This window comes from Hydractinia symbiolongicarpus, chromosome 11 (genome assembly GCF_029227915.1).
Source record: "Hydractinia symbiolongicarpus strain clone_291-10 chromosome 11, HSymV2.1, whole genome shotgun sequence".
Taxonomy (NCBI): domain Eukaryota; kingdom Metazoa; phylum Cnidaria; class Hydrozoa; order Anthoathecata; family Hydractiniidae; genus Hydractinia; species Hydractinia symbiolongicarpus.
The window spans coordinates 18,884,312-18,899,452 of NC_079885.1; the positions used below are offsets into that span (position 1 = coordinate 18,884,312).

The following is a 15,141-nucleotide window of genomic DNA, read 5'->3' on the forward strand; positions in this document are numbered from 1 at the left end:
GTAATTTCAAGGATATGCCGCAGCCACAGGAAATGCTGTATATTAGCGGCGGCTGGCAAGAATGCACAAATTACGATGGCTGTAAAATGGTTGACAATGAATTTTACGAGGAATATTTCAAGGGCTGTCAACGACTCATTGAAATATGATTAGAGAAACAAGAATGCCAGTATTAAATGTACTTATTAGTAGCATGTCCCAAGCCATGTTACGAAATCCAGTTTTATTGGGAACAGAATTGGTCAATTTTGAGAAGCGCAGGGCGCTGGGAATTCTTTCCGCTCTAGTAGACTTGTTCTCAACTAATATTAACAACATGTTGACCACAATTGGACTCGAACCCACAATCGTCCGATTCGAAATCGGACGCCCTATCCATTAGGCCACGTGATCATATCATCGTACACGTTACACAACAAAATTTGGTTGGAATAAAACAAAACTCATTCGCCTATAACTTCTATGTTAATGACAACCGTAGCGCGTCTGTGTACAAATGTGTTAATTAAATTACTGGTTCCTCCGTGTAATTTCATGGCTCTGCTGCGGGCAGAAGAATTGCTAAATGTTAGCGACAGCTGGCAAGAATGTAAAATTAACGATGGCTGTAAAATGGTTGACAATGATTTATACGAGGAATTTTTCAGGGGCTGACAACGATTCATTGTAAATTTGATTAAAGAAACAAGAATGCCAGTGTTAAATGTAACTATTAGTAGCATGCCGCAAGCCATGTTACGAAATCCACTTTTATTGGGAACAGATTTGTCGGTTTTAAGGAATCGCATGCCATTGGGTAGTTTCTCCAATTTAGTAGACATGTTCTCAACTAAGATTAACAACACATCGATCACGATGGGACTGGAACCCACAATCTTCCGATTCGAAGTCGAACGCCTTATGCATTAGGCCGCGCGAGCATATCAACGTACGCGTTACGCAACAAAATCTGGTTGGCATTAAACAAAGCTCAATGCCAGTAATTTCTATGTTACAGGCAACCCTGGCACGGCTGTGTACAAATGTGTTAATTTATTGACTGGCACCTCCGTGTAATTTCATGGCTATGCCGCCACCAGAGGAAATGCTGTATATTAGCGATGGCTGGCAAGAATGCACAAACTAACGATGGCTGTAAATTGGTTGACAATGAATTTTACGAGGAATATTTCAAGGGCTGACAACGATTCATTGGATATTTGAATAGAAAAGCAAGAATGCGAGTATTAAATGTTTTTATAGGTAGCATGTCACAAGCCATGTTACGAAATTGACTTTAATTGGGAACAGATTTGTCAATTTTTTGAAAGCGCATGCCACTGGGTAGTTGTTCCACTTTAGTTGACCTGTTCTGAACTAGGATTAACAACACATCGATCACGATAAGACTCTAACCCACAATCTTCCGATTCGAAATCGGACGCCCTATCCATTAGGCCATGCGATCATATCAACGTACACGTTACGCAACAAAATTTTGTTAGTATAAAACAAAACTCATTCGCCAATAATTTCTATGTTAATGACAACCGCAGCGCGTCTGTGTACAAATGTGTTAATTAATTTACTGGTTCCTCCGTGTAATTTCATGGCTCTGCTACGGCCAGAGAAATTGCTGTATGTTAGCGACAGCTGGCAAGAATGTAAAACTAACGATGGCTGTAAAATGGTTGACAATGATTTATACGAGAAATTTTTCAGGGGCTGACAAAGATTCATTGGATATTTGAATAAAAAAACAAGAGTGCGAGTATTAAATGCTTTTTTAGGTAGCATGTCACAAGCCATGTAACGAAATTGACTTTAATTGGGAACAGATTTGAAAGCGCATGCCACTGGGTAGTTGTTCCGCTTTAGTAGACCCGTTCTGAACTAAAATTAACAACACATCGATCACTATGGGACTCGAACCCACAATCTTCCGATTCGAAGTCGGACGCCTTATCCATTAGGCCACGCGATCATATCAACGTACGCGTTACGCAAAAAAATCTGGTTGGCATCAAACAAAGCTCAATAGCAGTAATTTCTATGTTAATGACAACCCTAGCGCGTCTGTGCACAAATGTTTTAATTAATTGACTGATTCATCCAGGTAATTTCATGGCTCTGCTGCGGCCAGAAGAATTGCTGTATGTTAGCGACAGCTGGCAAGAATGTAAAACTAACGATGGCTGTAAAATGGTTGACAATGATTTATACGAGGAATGTTTCAGGGGCTGACAACGATTCATTGTAAATTTTATTAGAGAAACAAGAATTCCAGTGTTAAATGTACCTATTAGTAGCATGTCGCAAGCCATGTTACGAAATCCACTTTTATTGGGAACAGATTTGTCGCTTTTAAGGAATCGCATGCCATTGGGTAGTTTCTCCAATTTAGTAGACTTGTTCTCAACTAAGATTAACAACACATCGATCACGATGGGACTGGAACCCACAATCTTCCGATTCGAAGTCGAACGCCTTATCCATTAGGCCGCGCGATTATATCAACGTACACGTTACGCAACAAAATCTGGTTGGCATCAAACAAAGCTCAATACCAGTAATTTCTATGTTAATGACAACCCTAGCCCGTCTGTGTACAAATGTTTTAATTAATTGACTGGCTCCTACGTGTAATTTCAAGGCTATGCCGCAGCCAGAAGAAATTCAGTATGTTAGCGACGACTGGCAAGAATGTAAAACTAACGATGGCTGTAAAATGGTTGACAATGAATTTTACGAGGAATATATCAAGGGCTGACAATGATTCACTGTAAATTTGATTAGAGAAGCAAGAATGCCAGTATTAAATGTTTTTATAGGTAGCATGTCACAAGCCATGTTACGAAATTGATTTTAATTGGGTACAGATTTGTCAATTTTTAGAAAGCGCATGCCACTGGGTAGTTGTTCCACTTTAGTAGACCTGTTCTGAACTAAAATTAACAACACATCGATCACGATGAGCCTTGAATCCACAATCTTCCAATTCAAAGTCGGACGCCTTATCCATTAGGCCACGCGATCATATCAACGTACGCGTTACGCAACAATATCTGGTTGGCATCAAACAAAGTTCAATGCCAGTAATTTCTATTTTAATGACAACCGCAGCGCGTCTGTGTACAAATGTGTTAATTAATTTACTGCTTCCTCCGTGTAATTTCATGGCTCTGCTGCGGCCAGAGGAATTACTGTATGTTAGCGACAGTTGGCAAGAATGTAAAACTAACGATGGCTGTAAAATGGTTGACAATGATTTATACGAGAAATTTTTCAGGGGCTGACAACGATTCATTGGATATTTGAATAGAAAATCAAGAATGCAAGTATTAAATGTTTTTATAGGAAGCATGTCACAAGCCATGTTACGAAATTGACTTTAATTGGGAACAGATTTGTCAATTTTTAGAAAGCGCATGCCATTGGGTAGTTTCTACAATTTAGTAGACTTGTTCTCAACTAAGATTAACAACATATCGATCACCATGGGACTGGAACCCACAATCTTCCAATTCGAAGTCGAACGCCTTGTCCATTAGGCCGCGCGATCATATCAACGTGCGCGTTACGCAACAAAATCTGGTTGGCATCAAACAAAGCTCAATGCCATTAATTTCTATGTTACAGGCAACCCTGGCACGTCTGTGTACAAATGTGTTAATTAATTGACTGGCACCTCCGTGTAATTTCATGGCTATGCCGCTGCCAGAGGAAATGCTGTATATTAGCGATGGCTGGCAAGAATGCACAAACTAACGATGGCTGTAAAAATGGTTGACAATGAATTTTACGAGGAGTATTTCAAGGGCTGACAACGATTCATTGGATATTTGAATAGAAAAACAAGAATGCGAGTATTAAATGTTTTTATAGGTAGCATGTCACAAGGCATGTTACGAAATTGACTTTAATTGGGAACAGATTTGTCAATTTTTAGAAAGCGCATGCCACTGGGCAGTTGTTCCACTTTAGTTGACCTGTTCTGAACTAAGATTAACAACACATCGATCACGATAAGACTCGAACCCACCATCTTTCGATTCGAAGTCGGACGCCTTATCCATTAGGCCACGCGATCATATCAACGTACGCGTTACGCAACAAAATCTGGTTGGCATCAAACAAAGCTCAATACCAGTAATTTCTATGTTATTGACAACCCTAGCCCGTCTGTATACAAATGTTTTAATTAATTGACTGGTTCCTACGTGTAATTTCAAGGCTATGCTGCAGCCAGAAGAAATTCAGTATATTAGCGACGGCTGGCAAGAATGCACAAACTAACGATGGCTGTAAAATGGTTGACAATGAATTTTACGAGGAATATATCAAGGGCTGACAATGATTCATTGTAAATTTGATTAGAGAAACAAGAATGGCAGTATTAAATGTACTTATTAGTAGCATGTCCCAAGCCATGTTACGAAATCCAGTTTTATTGGGAACAGATTTGTCAATCTTTAGAAAGCGCATGCCATTGGGTAGTTGTTCCACTTTAGTAGACCTGTTCTGAACTAAAATTAACAACACATCGATCACGATGAGACTCGAACCCACAATCTTCCGATTCGAAGTCGGACGCCTTATCCTTTAGGCCACGCGATCATATCAACGTACGCGTTACGCAACAATATCTGGTTGGCATCAAACAAAGTTCAATGCTATAATTTCTATGTTAATGACAACCGCAGCGCGTCTGTGTACAAATAGGTTAATTAATTTACTGGTTCCTCCGTGTAATTTCAAGGCTATGCCGCAGCCAGAAGAAATGCTGTATATTAGCGATGGCTGGCAAGAATGCACAAACTAACGATGGCTGTAAATTGGTTGATAATGAATTTTACGAGGAATACTTTAAGGGCTGGCAACGATTCATTAAAATATGATTAGAGAAACAAGAATGCCAGTATTAAATGTACTTATTAGTAACATGTCCCAAGCCATGTTACGAAATCCAGTTTTATTGGGAACAGAATTGGTCAATTTTCAAGAAGCGCATGGCGCTGGGAATTCTTTCCGCTCTAGTAGACTTGTTCTCAACTAAGAATAACAATATGTTGACCACAATTGGACTCGAACCCACAATCGTCCGATTCAAAATCGGACGCCCTATCCATTAGGCCACGCGATCATATCACCGTACACGTTACGCAACAAAATTTGGTTGGAATAAAACAAAACTCATTCGCCTATAACTTCTATGTTAATGACAACCCTAGCCCGTCTGTGTACAAATGTTTCAATTAATTGACTGGTTCCTACGTGTAATTTCAAGGCTATGCCGCAGCCAGAAGAAATGCTGTATATTAGCGATGGCTGGCAAGAATGCACAAACTAACGATGGCTGTAAATTGGTTGACAATGAATTTTACGAGGCATATTTCAAGGGCTGACAACGATTCATTGGATATTTGAATAGAAAAGCAAGAATGCGAGTATTAAATGTTTTTATAGGTAGCATGTCACAAGCCATGTTACGAAATTGACTTTAATTGGGAACAGATTTGTCAATTTTTAGAAAGCGCATGCCACTGGGTAGTTGTTCCACTTTAGTTGACCTGTTCTGAACTAGGATTAACAACACATCGATCACGATAAGACTCGAACCCACAATCTTCCGATTTGAGGTCGGACGCCTTATCCATTAGGCCACGCAATCATATCAAAGTACGTGTTACGCAACAAAATTTTGTTAGTATAAAACAAAACTCATTAGCCAATAATTTCTATGTTAATAACAATCCTAGCGCGTCTGTGTACAAATGTGTTAATTAATTTACTGGTTCCTCCGTGTAATTTCATGGCTCTGTGAAGGCCAGAGGAATTGCTGTATGTTAGCGACGACTGGCAAGAATGCACAAACTAACGATGGCTGTAAATTGGTTGACAATGAATTTTACGAGGAATACTTTAAGGGCTGGCAACGATTCGCTGTAAATATGATTAGAGAAACAAGAATGCCAGTATTAAATGTACTTATTAGTAACATGTCTCAAGCCATGTTACGAAATCCAGTTTTATTGGGAACAGAATAGGTCAATTTTCAAGAAGCGCATGGCGCTCGGAATTCTTTTCGCTTTAGTAGACTTGTTCTCAACTAAGATTAACAATATGTTGACCACAATTGGACGCAAACCCACAATCGTCCGATTCGAAATCGGACGCCCTATCCATTAGGCCATGCGATCATATCAACGTACACGTTACGCAACAAAAATTTGTTGGAATAAAACAAAACTCATTCGCCAATAATTTCTATTTTAATGACAACTGCAACGCGTCTGTGTACAAATGTGTTAATTATTTTACTGGTTCCTCCGTGTAATTTCATGGCTTTGCTGCGGCCAGAAGAATTGCTGTATGTTAGCGGCAGCTGGCAAGAATGTAAAACTAACGATGGCTGTAAAATGGTTGACAATGATTTATACGAGGAATGTTTCAGGGGCTGACAACGATTGATTGGATATTTGAATAGAAAAACAAGAATGCGAGTATTAAATGTTTTTATAGGTAGCATGTCCCAAGCCATGTTACGAAATCCACTTTTATTGGGAACAGATTTGTCGGTTTTAAGGAATTGCATGCCATTGGGTAGTTTCTCCAATTTAGTAGACTTGTTCTCAACTAAGATTAACAACACATCGATCACGATAAGACTCGCACCCACAATCTTACGATTCGAAGTCGGACGCCTTATCCATTTGGCCACGCGATCATATCAACGTACGCGTTACGCAATAAAATCTGGTTGGCATCAAACAAAGCTCAATACCAGTAATTTCTATGTTAATAACAACCCTAGCCCGTCTGTGTACAAATGTTTTAATTAATTGACTGGTTCCTACGTGTATTTTCAAGGCTATGCCGCAGCAAGAAGAAATTCAGTATATTAGCGACGGCTGGCAAGAATGCACAAACTAACGATAGCTGTAAAATGGTTGACAATGAATTTTACGAGGAATATATCAAGGGCTGACAATGATTCATTGTAAATTTGATTAGAGAAACAAGGATGCCAGTATTAAATGTACTTATTAGTAGCATATCCCAAGCCATGTTACGAAATCCAGTTTTGTTGGGAAGAGATTTGTCAATTTTTAGAAAGCGCATGCCACTGGGTAGTTGTCCACTTTAGTAGACCTCTTTTGAACTAAAATTAACAACACATCGATCACGATGGGACTCGAACCCACAATCTCCCGATTGGAACTCAGACGCCTTATCCATTAGGCCACGCAATCATATCAACGTACGCGTTACGCAACAATATCTGGTTGGCATCAAACAAAGTTCAATGCCAGTAATTTCTATGTTAATGACAACCGCAGCGCGTCTGTGTACAAATGTGTTAATTAATTTACTGGTTCCTCCGTGTAATTTCATGGCTCTGCTACGGCCAGAGAAATTGCTGTATGTTAGCGACAGCTGGCAAGAATGTAAAACTAACGATGGCTGTAAAATGGTTGACAATGATTTATACGAGAAATTTTTCAGGGGCTGACAAAGATTCATTGGATATTTCAATAAAAAAACAAGAGTGCGAGTATTAAATGCTTTTTTAGGTAGCATGTCACAAGCCATGTTACGAAATTGACTTTAATTGGGAGCAGATTTGAAAGCGCATGCCACTGGGTAGTTGTTCCGCTTTAGTAGACCCGTTCTGAACTAAGATTAACAACACATCGATCACGATGGGACTCGAACCCACAATCTTCCGATTCGAAGTCGGACGCCTTATCCATTAGGCCACGCGATCATATCAACGTACGCGTTACGCAAAAAAATCTGGTTGGCATCAAACAAAGCTCAATAGCAGTAATTTCTATGTTAATGACAACCCTATCGCGTCTGTGCACAAATGTTTTAATTAATTGACTGGTTCATCCAGGTAATTTCATGGCTCTGCTGCGGCCAGAAGAATTGCTGTATGTTAGCGACAGCTGGCAAGAATGTAAAACTAACGATGGCTGTAAAAAGGTTGACAATGATTTATACGAGGAATGTTTCAGGGGCTGACAACGATTCATTGTAAATTTAATTAGAGAAACAAGAATTCCAGTGTTAAATATACCTATTAGTAGCATGTCGCAAGCCATGTTACGAAATCCACTTTTATTGGGAACAGATTTGTCGGTTTTAAGGAATCGCATGCCATTGGGTAGTTTCTCCAATTTAGTAGACTTGTTCTCAACTAAGATTAACAACACATCGATCACGATGGGACTGGAACCCACAATCTTCCGATTCGAAGTCGAACGCCTTTTCCATTAGGCCGCGCGATCATATCAACGTACACGTTACGCAACAAAATCTGGTTGGCATCAAACAAAGCTCAATACCAGTAATTTCTATGTTAATGACAACCCTAGCCCGTCTGTGTACAAATGTTTTAATTAATTGACTGGTTCCTACGTGTAATTTCAAGGCTATGCCGCAGCCAGAAGAAATTCAGTATGTTAGCGACGACTGGCAAGAATGTAAAACTAACGATGGCTGTAAAATGGTTGACAATGAATTTTACGAGGAATATATCAAGGGCTGACAATGATTCACTGTAAATTTGATTAGAGAAGCAAGAATGCCAGTATTAAATGTTTTTATAGGTAGCATGTCACAAGCCATGTTACGAAATTGACTTTAATTGGGTACAGATTTGTCAATTTTTAGAAAGCGCATGCCACTGGGTAGTTGTTCCACTTTAGTAGACCTGTTCTGAACTAAAATTAACAACACATCGATCACGATGAGCCTCGAATCCACAATCTTCCGATTCAAAGTCCGACGCCTTATCCATTAGGCCACGCGATCATATCAACGTACGCGTTACGCAACAATATCTGGTTGGCATCAAACAAAGTTCAATGCCAGTAATTTCTATGTTAATGACAACCGCAGCGCGTCTGTGTACAAATGTGTTAATTAATTTACTGCTTCCTCCGTGTAATTTCATGGCTCTGCTGCGGCCAGAGGAATTACTGTATGTTAGCGACAGTTGGCAAGAATGTAAAACTAACGATGGCTGTAAAATGGTTGACAATGATTTATATGAGAAATTTTTCAGGGGCTGACAACGATTCATTGGATATTTGAATAGAAAATCAAGAATGCGAGTATTAAATGTTTTTATAGGAAGCATGTCCCAAGACATGTTACGAAATCCAGTTTTAATGGGAACAGATTTGTCAATTTTTAGAAAGCGCATGCCATTGGGTAGTTTCTACAATTTAGTAGACTTGTTCTCAACTAAGATTAACAACACATCGATCACGATGAGACTCGAACCCACAATTTTCCGATTCGAAGTCGGACGCCTTTTCCTTTAGGCCACGCGATCATATCAACGTACGCGTTACGCAACAATATCTGGTTGGCATCAAACATAGTTCAATGCCATAATTTCTATGTTAATGACAACCGCAGCGCGTCTGTGTACAAATGTGTTAATTAATTTACTGGTTCCTCCGTGTAATTTCATGGCTCTGCTGCGGCCAGAAGAAATTCAGTATATTAGCGACGGCTGGCAAGAATGCACAAACTAACGATGGCTGTAAAATGGTTGACAATGAATTTTACGAGTAATATATCAAGGGCTGACAATGATTCATTGGATATTTGAATAGAAAAACAAGAATGCAAGTATTAAATGTTTTTATAGGTAGCATGTCACAAGGCATGTTACGAAATTGACTTTAATTGGGAACAGATTTGTCAATTTTTAGAAAGCGCATGCCACTGGGTAGTTGTTCCACTTTAGTTGAACTGCTCTGAACTAAGATTAACAACACATCGATCACGATAAGACTCGAACCACCATCTTCCGATTCGAAGTCGGACGCCTTATCCATTAGGCCACGCGATCATATCAACGTACGCGTTACGCAACATAATCTGGTTGGCATCAAACAAAGCTCAATACCAGTAATTTCTATGTTAATGACAACCCTAGCCCGTCTGTGTACAAATGTTTTAACTAATTGACTGGTTCCTACGTGTAATTTCAAGGCTATGCTGCAGCCAGAAGAAATTCAGTATATTAGCGACGGCTGGCAAGAATGCACAAACTAACGATGGCTGTAAAATGGTTGACAATGAATTTTACGAGGAATATATCAAGGGCTGACAATGATTCATTGTAAATTTGATTAGAGAAACATGAATGCCAGTATTATATGTTTTTATAGGTAGCATGTCGCAAGCCATGTTACAAAATTGACTTTAATTGGGAACAGATTTGTCAATTTTTAGAAAGCGCATGCCACTGGGTAGTTTCTCCAGTTTAGTAGACTTGTTCTCAACTAAGATTAAAAACACATCGATCACGATGGCCTACAACCCACAATCTTCCGATTCGAAGTCGATCGCCTTATCCATTAGGCCGCGCGATCAGATCAACGTACGCGCTACGCAACAAAATCTGGTTGGCATCAAACAAAGCTCAATGCCAGTAATTTCTATGTTACAGGCAACCCTGGCACGTCTGTGTACAAATGTGTTAATTAATTGACTGGCACCTCCGTGTAATTTCATGGCTATGCCGCCGCCAGAGGAAATGCTGTATATTAGCGATGGCTGGCAAGAATGCACAAACTAACGAAGGCTGTAAAAATGGTTGACAATGAGTTTTACGAGAAATATTTCAAGGGCTGACAACGATTCATTGGATATTTGAATAGAAAAACAAGAATGCGAGTATTAAATGTTTTTATAGGTAGCATGTCACAAGCCATGTTACGAAATTGACTTTAATTGGGTACAGATTTGTCAATTTTTAGAAAGCGCATGCCACTGGGTAGTTGTTCCACTTTAGTAGACCTGTTCTGAACTAAAATTAACAACACATCGATCACGATGAGCCTCGAATCCACAATCTTCCGATTCAAAGTCGGACGCCTTATCCATTAGGCCACGCGATCATATCAACGTACGCGTTACGCAACAATATCTGGTTGGCATCAAACAAAGTTCAATGCCAGTAATTTCTATGTTAATGACAACCGCAGCGCGTCTGTGTACAAATGTGTTAATTAATTTACTGCTTCCTCCGTGTAATTTCATGGCTCTGCTGCGGCCAGAGGAATTACTGTATGTTAGCGACAGTTGGCAAGAATGTAAAACTAACGATGGCTGTAAAATGGTTGACAATGATTTATACGAGAAATTTTTCAGGGGCTGACAACGATTCATTGGATATTTGAATAGAAAATCAAGAATGCGAGTATTAAATGTTTTTATAGGAAGCATGTCCCAAGCCATGTTACGAAATCCAGTTTTAATGGGAACAGATTTGTCAATTTTTAGAAAGCGCATGCCATTGGGTAGTTTCTACAATTTAGTAGACTTGTTCTCAACTAAGATTAACAACACATCGATCACGATGAGACTCGAACCCACAATTTTCCGATTCGAAGTCGGACGCCTTATCCTTTAGGCCACGCGATCATATCAACGTACGCGTTACGCAACAATATCTGGTTGGCATCAAACATAGTTCAATGCCATAATTTCTATGTTAATGACAACCGCAGCGCGTCTGTGTACAAATGTGTTAATTAATTTACTGGTTCCTCCGTGTAATTTCATGGCTCTGCTGCGGCCAGAAGAAATTCAGTATATTAGCGACGGCTGGCAAGAATGCACAAACTAACGATGGCTGTAAAATGGTTGACAATGAATTTTACGAGTAATATATCAAGGGCTGACAATGATTCATTGGATATTTGAATAGAAAAACAAGAATGCAAGTATTAAATGTTTTTATAGGTAGCATGTCACAAGGCATGTTACGAAATTGACTTTAATTGGGAACAGATTTGTCAATTTTTAGAAAGCGCATGCCACTGGGTAGTTGTTCCACTTTAGTTGAACTGCTCTGAACTAAGATTAACAACACATCGATCACGATAAGACTCAAACCATCATCTTCCGATTCGAAGTCGGACGCCTTATCCATTAGGCCACGCGATCATATCAACGTACGCGTTACGCAACAAAATCTGGTTGGCATCAAACAAAGCTCAATACCAGTAATTTCTATGTTAATGACAACCCTAGCCCGTCTGTGTACAAATGTTTTAATTAATTGACTGTTTCCTACGTGTAATTTCAAGGCTATGCTGCAGCCAGAAGAAATTCAGTATATTAGCGACGGCTGGCAAGAATGCACAAACTAACGATGGCTGTAAAATGGTTGACAATGAATTTTACGAGGAATATATCAAGGGCTGACAATGATTCATTGTAAATTTGATTAGAGAAACAAGAATGCCAGTATTATATGTTTTTATAGGTAGCATGTCGCAAGCCATGTTACAAAATTGACTTTAATTGGGAACAGATTTGTCAATTTTTAGAAAGCGCATGCCACTGGGTAGTTTCTCCAGTTTAGTAGACTTGTTCTCAACTAAGATTAAAAACACATCGATCACGATGGGCTGCAACCCACAATCTTCCGATTCGAAGTCGATCGCCTTATCCATTAGGCCGCGCGATCAGATCAACGTACGCGCTACGCAACAAAATCTGGTTGGCATCAAACAAAGCTCAATGCCAGTAATTTCTATGTTACAGGCAACCCTGGCACGTCTGTGTACAAATGTGTTAATTAATTGACTGGCACCTCCGTGTAATTTCATGGCTATGCCGCCGCCAGAGGAAATGCTGCATATTAGCGATGGCTGGCAAGAATGCACAAACTAACGATGGCTGTAAAAATGGTTGACAATGAATTTTACGAGAAATATTTCAAGGGCTGACAACGATTCATTGGATATTTGAATAGAAAAACAAGAATGCAAGTATTAAATGTTTTTATAGGTAGCATGTCACAAGGCATGTTACGAAATTGACTTTAATTGGGAACAGACTTGTCAATTTTTAGAAAGCGCATGCCACTGGGTAGTTGTTCCACTTTAGTTGAACTGTTCTGAACAAAGATTAACAACACATCGATCACGATAAGACTCGAACCCACCATCTTCCGATTGGAAGTCGGACGCCTTATCCATTAGGCCACGCGATCATATCAACGTACGCGTTACGCAACAATATGTGGTTGGCATCAAACAAAGTTCAATGCCAGTAATTTCTATGTTACAGGCAACCCTGGCACGTCTGTGTACAAATGTGTTAATTAATTGACTGGCACCTCCGTGTAATTTCATGGCTATGCCGCCGCCAGAGGAAATGCTGTATATTAGCGATGGCTGGCTAGAATGCACAAACTAACGATGGCTGTAAAAATGGTTGACAATAAATTTTATGAGTAATATTTCAAGGGCTGACAACGATTCATTGGATATTTGAATAGAAAAACAAGAATGCGAGTATTAAATGTTTTTATAGGTAGCATGTCACAAGCGATGTTACGAAATTGACTTTAATTGGGAACAGATTTGTCAATTTTTAGAAAGCGCATGCCACTGGGTAGTTGTTCTACGTTAGTTGACCTGTTCTGAACTAAAATTAACAACAAATCGATCAAGATGGGACTCGAACCCACAATCTTCCGATTCGAAGTCGGACGCCTTATCCATTAGTCCACGCGATCATATCAACGTACGCGTTACGCAACAATATCTGGTTGGCATCAAACAAAGTTCAATGACAGTAATTTCCATGTTAATGACAACCCTTGCCCGTCTGTGTACAAATGTTTTAATTAATTGACTGGTTCCTACGTGTAATTTCAAGGCTATGCCGCAGCCAGAAGAAATTCAGTATATTAGCGACGGCTGGCAAGAATGCACAAATTAACGATGGCTGTAAAATGGTTGACAATGAATTTTACGAGTAATATATCAAGGGCTGACAATGATTCATTGCAAATTTGATTAGAGAAACAAGAATGCCAGTATTAAATGTACTTATTAGTAGCATGTCCCAAGCCATGTTACGAAATCCAGTTTTATTGGGAACAGATTTGTCAATTTTTAGAAAGCGCATACCGCTGGGTAGTTGTTCAACTTTAGTGGACCTGTTCTGAACTAAAATTAACAACACATCGATCACGATGGGACTAGAACGCACATTCTTCCGATTCGAAGTCGGACGCCTTATCCATTAGGCCACGCGATAATATCAACGTACGCGTTACGCAACAATATCTGATTGGCATCAAACAAAGTTCAATGCCAGTTATTTCTATGTTAATGACAACCGCAGCGCGTCTGTGTACAAATGTGTTAATTAATTTACTGGTTCCTCCGTGTAATTTCATGGCTCTGCTGCGGCCAGAGGAATTGCTGTATGTTAGCGACAGCTGGCAAGCATGTAAAACTAACGATGGCTGTAAAATGGTTGACAATGATTTATACGAGAAATTTTTCAGGGGCTGACAACGATTCATTGGATATTTGAATAGAAAAACAAGAATGCGAGTATTAAATGTTTTTATAGGTAGCATGTCACAAGCCATGTTACGAAATTGACTTTAATTGGGAACAGATTTGTCAATTTTTAGAAAGCGCATGCCACTTGGTAGTTGTTCCACATTAGTAGACCTGTTCTGAACTAAGATTAACAATACGTCGACCACAATGGGATTCGACCCACAATCGTCCGATTCGAAGTCGGACGCCCTATCCATTAGGCCACCCGATCATTTCAACGTACACGTTACGCAACAAAATTTGGTTGGAAAAAAACAAAACTCATTCGCCAATAATTTCTATGTTAATGACAACCGTGGCGCGTCTGTGTACAAATGTGTTACTTAATTTACTGGTACCTCCGTGTAATTTCGTGGCTATGCTGCGGCCAGAGGAATTGCTGCATAATAGAGACGGCTGGCAAGAATGCACAAACTAACGATGGCTGTAAAATGGTTGACAATAAATGTTACGAGGAATATATCAAGGGCTGACAATGATTCATTGTAAATTTGATTAGAGAAACAAGAATGGGAGTATTAAATATTTTTATAGGTAGCATGTCACAAGCCATGTTACGAAATTGACTTTAATTGGGAACAGATTTGTCAATTTTTAGAAAGCGCATGCCACTGGGTAGTTGTTCCACTTTAGTTGACCTGTTCTGAACTAAGATTAACAACACATCGATCACGATTGGACTCGAACCCACAATCTTCCGATTCGAAGTCGGACGCCTTATCCATTAGGCCACGCGATCATATCAACGTACGCGTTACGCAAC

General features: G+C 39.5%; 4 non-coding genes across 4 annotated transcripts; all 4 read right to left on the reverse strand.

Annotated features, from left to right (window-relative positions):
- Positions 1–1,890: 1,890 nt before the first annotated feature.
- Trnar-ucg (transfer RNA arginine (anticodon UCG)) lies at positions 1,891–1,963 on the reverse strand. Its single transcript has one exon. It is a non-coding gene; the product is annotated as a tRNA-Arg (tRNA).
- A 2,560-nt stretch (positions 1,964–4,523) lies between these two features.
- Trnar-ucg (transfer RNA arginine (anticodon UCG)) lies at positions 4,524–4,596 on the reverse strand. Its single transcript has one exon. It is a non-coding gene; the product is annotated as a tRNA-Arg (tRNA).
- A 3,078-nt stretch (positions 4,597–7,674) lies between these two features.
- Positions 7,675–7,747, reverse strand: Trnar-ucg (transfer RNA arginine (anticodon UCG)). The gene has a single exon. It is a non-coding gene; the product is annotated as a tRNA-Arg (tRNA).
- Positions 7,748–15,044: 7,297 nt separating this feature from the next.
- Positions 15,045–15,117, reverse strand: Trnar-ucg (transfer RNA arginine (anticodon UCG)). The gene has a single exon. It is a non-coding gene; the product is annotated as a tRNA-Arg (tRNA).
- Positions 15,118–15,141: the final 24 nt, after the last annotated feature.